At 38.1% G+C, this 6,000-nt stretch overlaps 1 non-coding gene and 1 pseudogene across 1 annotated transcript; one reads left to right on the top strand and one right to left on the bottom strand.

Annotated features, from left to right (window-relative positions):
• Nucleotides 1–455: 455 nt before the first annotated feature.
• On the top strand, nt 456–634 carry LOC135049648 (U1 spliceosomal RNA; annotated as a pseudogene).
• Nucleotides 635–2,712: 2,078 nt separating this feature from the next.
• LOC135049470 (U1 spliceosomal RNA) lies at nt 2,713–2,875 on the bottom strand. The gene has a single exon (XR_010241223.1). It is a non-coding gene; the product is annotated as a U1 spliceosomal RNA (small nuclear RNA).
• Between the last annotated feature and the right edge of the window lie 3,125 nt (nt 2,876–6,000).

The raw sequence follows: 6,000 nt of genomic DNA, 5'->3' as shown, positions 1-6,000 counted from the left end.
GCTGCTGCAAGAAATCAGCTTGAATGCTTCAGGGGCTGGGGCATAGCCAACATGAGCCCCACACCGACGGAGGGTGGAGGTGTTTAATGCAAACTAGGGGTCATCCAAGTGCCGCAAAAGGCCGCCATGCCCTGCACGCCCCTTTTCTCTTTTCATATGCAGACGAGGGTTGAAGCCAACTTTGACCCACTGCTTGGATGACATCGCCATATGCAAATCCATCTGCTGCAGGCCTTCCCCCAGGAATGCTTGCACTAGTTGTTGCATTTGGTTTGTTGTTTGGGGGTGCTTCAGTATTAGGCAGCCTTCTGCCCTCCCATGTTCATCTGAAAATATGTGTTCTCCCTGCAGTTGTTGTCCCCAGATGAGAGTTCCCTTGTGCTGCCTCAGTTGAATCTCCTTTACTTGACAGAGATGTGCCTGAGCAGCGGCCCTCCCCAGCCCTATCCCAAATCATACTTATTTTGCATAGGAGATACCATGGTCATGAAGACTGTTCTCCCAGGGTGCGGTTCATTCATTGCATTCTGGGTATGCTGACCCCTGTGATTTCCCCAAATGTGGGAAACTCGACTGCATTATTTAATGCGAACTAGGGGTCATCCAAGCACCGCAAAAGGCCGCCATGCCCTGCATACCCCTTTTCTCTTTTCATAAGCAGACGAGGTTTGAAGCCAACTTTGACCCACTGCTTGGATGACATCACTTGCTGCCTTTCCAATGAAGCAAGTTTAATTTAATAATAGGTGAAAAACCATCCCTACAAAGGTGTTAATCAGATACTTGGCTTTGTGGACACTTTTCAGAGCACAAATTTGTTAGCATAAAAATAAAGCCAGAAAATGAAGAGCTGTTTAATCACTCAATTGGATTTTTCTGCCAGCATATTTCTTTTTCTCTGCAACCCACTGCTAAATTGTGCTTCGTGGCTGTTTTTTTTATAAAATCACTTAATCAAATCTAACTCTGATTACATCAGAGAAGGCCAGGTACCCTACACCATAAGAGGTGGTTTGAAATTTTTACTTGTCTGCTTAAAGATCACCAAAATCTGATAATGAGGTCAATTACGTCCCTAGGTGGGATTGAACCACCAACCTTTTGGTTAACAACTGAACACGCTAACTGTTTGCGCCTCAGAGACACTTTGCAAAAGTACATACTGACAAAGGTTAATAAGCATTCATCTAGAACGTTTCCTAGAAAAACTTTAAAAAGTCAATAATCTGGAGAGTTTTTGTAAGATGTTCCTTCCATCAACCAATGAAGAAACACATTGGTACTTCCCCATGATGAGTGAGTGCTTCAGGATCTCTTGCACTTACATGTGCAGCAAAGGACTACAATGGAAGCATGCTGGGCCTATAACCCAGAGGTAGGCAGATTGCAACTGTCCTCTGCTATATGCATTTTTTTTGTTAATTAAAGTAATCCAAAACTGGGATTGATATTTTGGCTCTTTTATTTTTACTTAAAGTACAATAACTTTTACTGTTTTAATTTGTTTTAATAGTATATTGACAGTATTGTTTTCTTTCAAAAATCCAATTAATTTTCTTTACCCGATTATTAAAATGGTAATTGACAAAAACAATCTACATTGTCACCAGAAGAGCAGTACAAAATGTACAAGTGATATATTAAAATCATCTTTCCAGCTTGAATTTCAATGATGCCTTGGTGCAACAATTTTGTGAGAAACATCTTCACCCATAAAGAAAGATTTTCTTAATTCCTTACCTGTGTGCTGATTAGATATCACCTTGTTTTCACATTAAACAGACTTCCCCATGAGGAAGCAGCAAGGATGCAGTGACGTTTATGTTTCCTGGTGTCAACCTGTATTATTTCAGTAGACATTGAAATGAGGATGCATCTTGCTGCCTTTCCAATGAAGCAAGTTTAATTCAGTAATAGGTGAAAAACCATTCCTACAAAGGTGTTAATCAGAGACTTGGCTTTGTGGACACTTTTCAGAGAGCAAATTTGTTAGCATAAACATAAAATCAGAAAATGAGCTGTTTAATCACTCAATTGGACTTTTCTGCCAGCATAATTTTTTTTCTCTGCAACCCACTGCTAAATTGTGCTTCCTAGCTGTTTTTTATAAAATCACTTAATCAAATCTAATTCTGATTACATCAGAGAAGGCCGGGTACCCTACACCATAAGAGGGGGTTTGAAATTTTGACTTGTCTACTTAAAGATCACCAAAATCTGATAACAAGGTCTATTACGTCCCTGGGTGGGATTGAATCACCAACCTTTAGGTTAATAGCCATACACACTAACTGATTGCGCCACAGCGACACTTTGCAAAAGTACATACTGACAAAGGCTAATAAGCATTCATCTAGAACGTTTCCTAGAAAAACTTTAAAAAGTCAATAATCTGGAGAATTTTTGTAAGAAACACATTGGTACATTCCCATGATGAGTGAGTGCTTCAGGATCTCTTGCACTTACATGGGCTATTAACCAAAAGGTTCCCACCCAGTGATGTAATTGACCTTGTGATCAGATTTTGGTGATCTTTAAGTAGACAAGTCAAAATTTCAAACCCCCTCTTATGGTGTAGGGTACCTGGCCTTCTCTGACGTAATCAGAGTTAGATTTAATTAAGGTGCACAAGGGAATAGAAGGGAGCGGTTTAAGAAAAGAGAAGTGGAAACAGACAGCAAACTAGGCTGGAGAGAGACCTGAGACAAAGAGATCTGAATTATACGAGAGCCGACCAGGGGAAACACAAATTATGCAGTCAAGTTTCCCACATTTGGGGAAATCGCAGGAGCAGCACACCCAGAGTGCAATGGGTGAGCCTTTCCCTGGGAGAAGCACCTTCCTGATCATAGTATCTCACCTGGCAGGTAAGTAGGAGTTGGGCTAGTGCTGGGGAGGGTCGCTGCTCGGGTACCCCCCTGTCAAGTGAAGGAGATCCAACTGAGGCAGCACAAGGGAACTCTCGAAAGAAGAACAAGGCTAGAGGAAGATCTGAGACAAAGAAATCTGACTTTTACCAGAGCTGACCAGAGGAAAGCACAAACACAGTACCCCACTACCACCAGGAAACATTAACGCCACTGCATCCTTGCTGCTTTCTCATGTGGAAGTCTATTTAATGTGAAAACAAGGTGATATCTAATTAGCACACAGAAAAGAAAATTAAGTGAATTTTTGAAAGAAAACAATACTGTCAATATACTATTAAAACAAATTAAAATGGTAAAAGTTATTGTACTTTAAGTAAAAATAAAAGAGCAAAAATATCAATCCCAGTTTTGGATTACTTTAATTAACAAAAAAAATGCATATAGCAGAGGATAGTTTCAATCTTTCTACCTCTGGGTTATGGGCCCAGCATGCTTCCATTGCAGTACTCTGCTGCACATGTAAGTGCAAGAGATCCTGAAGCACTCACTCATCATGGGAAAGTACCAATGTGTTTCTTCATTGGTTGATGGCAGAAACATCTTACAAAAACACTCCAGATTATTGACTTTTTAAAGTTTTTCTAGGAAACGTTCTAGATGATTGTTTATTAGCCTTTGTCAGTATGTAATTTTGCAAAGTGTCGCTGTGGCGCAATCAGTTAGTGTGTATGGCTATTAACCAAAAGGTTGGTGGTTCAATCCCACCCAGGGATGTAATTGACTTTGTTATCAGATTTTGGTGATCTTTAAGTAGACAAGTCAAAATTTCAAACCCCCTGTTATGGTGTTAGGTATTTAGACTTCTCTGATGTAATCAGAGTTAGATTTGATTCAGTGATTTTATAAAAACAGCTAGGAAGCACAATTTAGCAGTGGGTTGCAGAGAAAAAGAAATATGCTGGCAAAAAAATCCAATTGAGTGATTAAACAGCTCTTGGATGGTTTTTCACCTATTACTAAATTAAACTTGCTTCATTGGAAAGGCAGCAAGATGCATCCTCATTTCAATGTCTACTGAAATAATACAGGTTGACACCAGGAAACATTAACGCCACTGCATCCTTGCTGCTTTCGCATGTGGAAGTCTGTTTAATGTGAAAACAAGGTGATATCTAATTAGCACACAGGTAAGGAATTAAGAAAATCTTTATTTAAGGGTGAAGATGTTTCTCACAAAATCGTTGCCCCAATGCATCATTGAAATTCAAGCTGGAAAGATGATTTTAATATATCACTTGTACATTTTGTATTGCTCTTCTGGTGACAATGTAGTTTGTTTTTGTCAATTACCATTATAAAAATAGGGTAAAGAAAATTAAGTGGATTTTTGAAAGAAAACAATACTGTCAATATACTATTAAAACAAATTAAAATGGTAAAAGTTATTGTACTTTAAAGTAAAAATAAAAGAGCAAAAATATCAATCCCAGTTTTGGATTACTTTAATTAACAATAAAAAATGCATATAGCAGAGGATAGTTTCAATCTGCCTACCTCTGGGTTATGGGCCCAGCATGTTTCCAATGCAGTACTCTGCTGCACATGTAAGTGCAAGAGATCCTGAAGCACTCACTCATCATGGGAAAGTACCAATGTGTTTCTTCGTTGGTTGATGGAAGAAACATCTTACAAAAACTCTCCAGATTATTGACTTTTTAAAGTTTTTCTAGGAAACGTTCTAGATGAATGCTTATTAGCCTTTGTCAGTATGTAAGTTTGCAAAGTGTCTCTGTGGCGCAATCGGTTAGTGTGTTTGGTTATTAATCAAAGGGTTGGTGGTTCAATCCCACCCAGGGATGTAATTGACCTTGTTATCAGATTTTGGTGATCTTTAAGTAGACTAGTCAAAATTTCAAACCCCCTCTTATGGTGTAGGGTACCTGGCCTTCTCTGATGTAATCAGAGTTAGATTTGATTAAGTGATTTTATAAAAAAACAGCTAGGAAGCACAATTTAGCAGTGGGTTGCAGAGAAAAAGAAATATGCTGGCAGAAAAATCCAATTGAGTGATTAAACTGCTCTTCATTTTCTAGCTTTATTTTTATGCTAACTAATTTGTTCTCTGAAAAGTGTCCACAAAGCCAAGTGTCTGATTAACATCTTTGTAGGGATGGTTTTTCACCTATTACTAAATTAAACTTGCTTCATTGGAAAGGCAGCAAGATGCATCCTCATTTCAATATCTACGGAAATAATACAGGTTGACACCAGGAAACATTAACGCCACTGCATCTTTGCTGTTTTCTCATGTGGAAGTCTGTTTAATGTGAAAACAAGGTGATATCTAATTAGCACACAGGTAAGGAATTAAGAAAATCTTTATTTAAGGGTGAAGATGTTTCTCACAAAATCGTTGCCCCAATGCATCATTGAAATTCAAGCTGGAAAGATGATTTTAATATATCACTTGTACATTTTGTATTGCTCTTCTGGTGACAATGTAGTTTGTTTTTGTCAATTACCATTTTAATAATCGGGTAAAGAAAATTAATTGGATTTTTGAAAGAAAACAATACTGTCAATATACTATTAAAACAAATTAAAATGGTAAAAGTTATTGTACTTTAAGTAAAAATAAAAGAGCACAAATATCAATCCCAGTTTTGGATTACTTTAATTAACAAAAAAAAGGCATATAGCAGAGGATAGTTTCAATCTGCCTACCTCTGGGTTATGGACCCAGCATGCTTCCATTACAGTACTCTGCTGCACATGTAAGTGCAAGAGATCCTGAAGCACTCACTCATCATGGGAAAGTACCAATGTGTTTCTTCATTGGTTGATGGAAGAAACATCTTACAAAAACTCTCCAGATTATTGACTATTTAAAGTTTTTATAGGAAACGTTCTAGATGAATGCTTATTAGCCTTTGTCAGTAAGTACTTTTGCAAAGTGTCGCTGTGGCTCAATCAGTTAGTGTGTATGGCTATTAACCAAAAGGTTGTTGGTTCAACCCCACCCAGGGACATAATTGACCTTGTTATCAGATTTTGTTGATCTTTAAGTAGACAAGTCAAAATTTCGAAAACCGCTGTTATGGTGTAGGGTACCTGGCCTTCTCTGATGTAA

The sequence above is a fragment of the Pseudophryne corroboree genome, unplaced genomic scaffold (assembly GCF_028390025.1).
Source record: "Pseudophryne corroboree isolate aPseCor3 unplaced genomic scaffold, aPseCor3.hap2 scaffold_99, whole genome shotgun sequence".
Taxonomy (NCBI): Eukaryota; Metazoa; Chordata; class Amphibia; order Anura; family Myobatrachidae; genus Pseudophryne; species Pseudophryne corroboree.
This window is presented reverse-complemented; position numbering and strand designations above follow the sequence as displayed.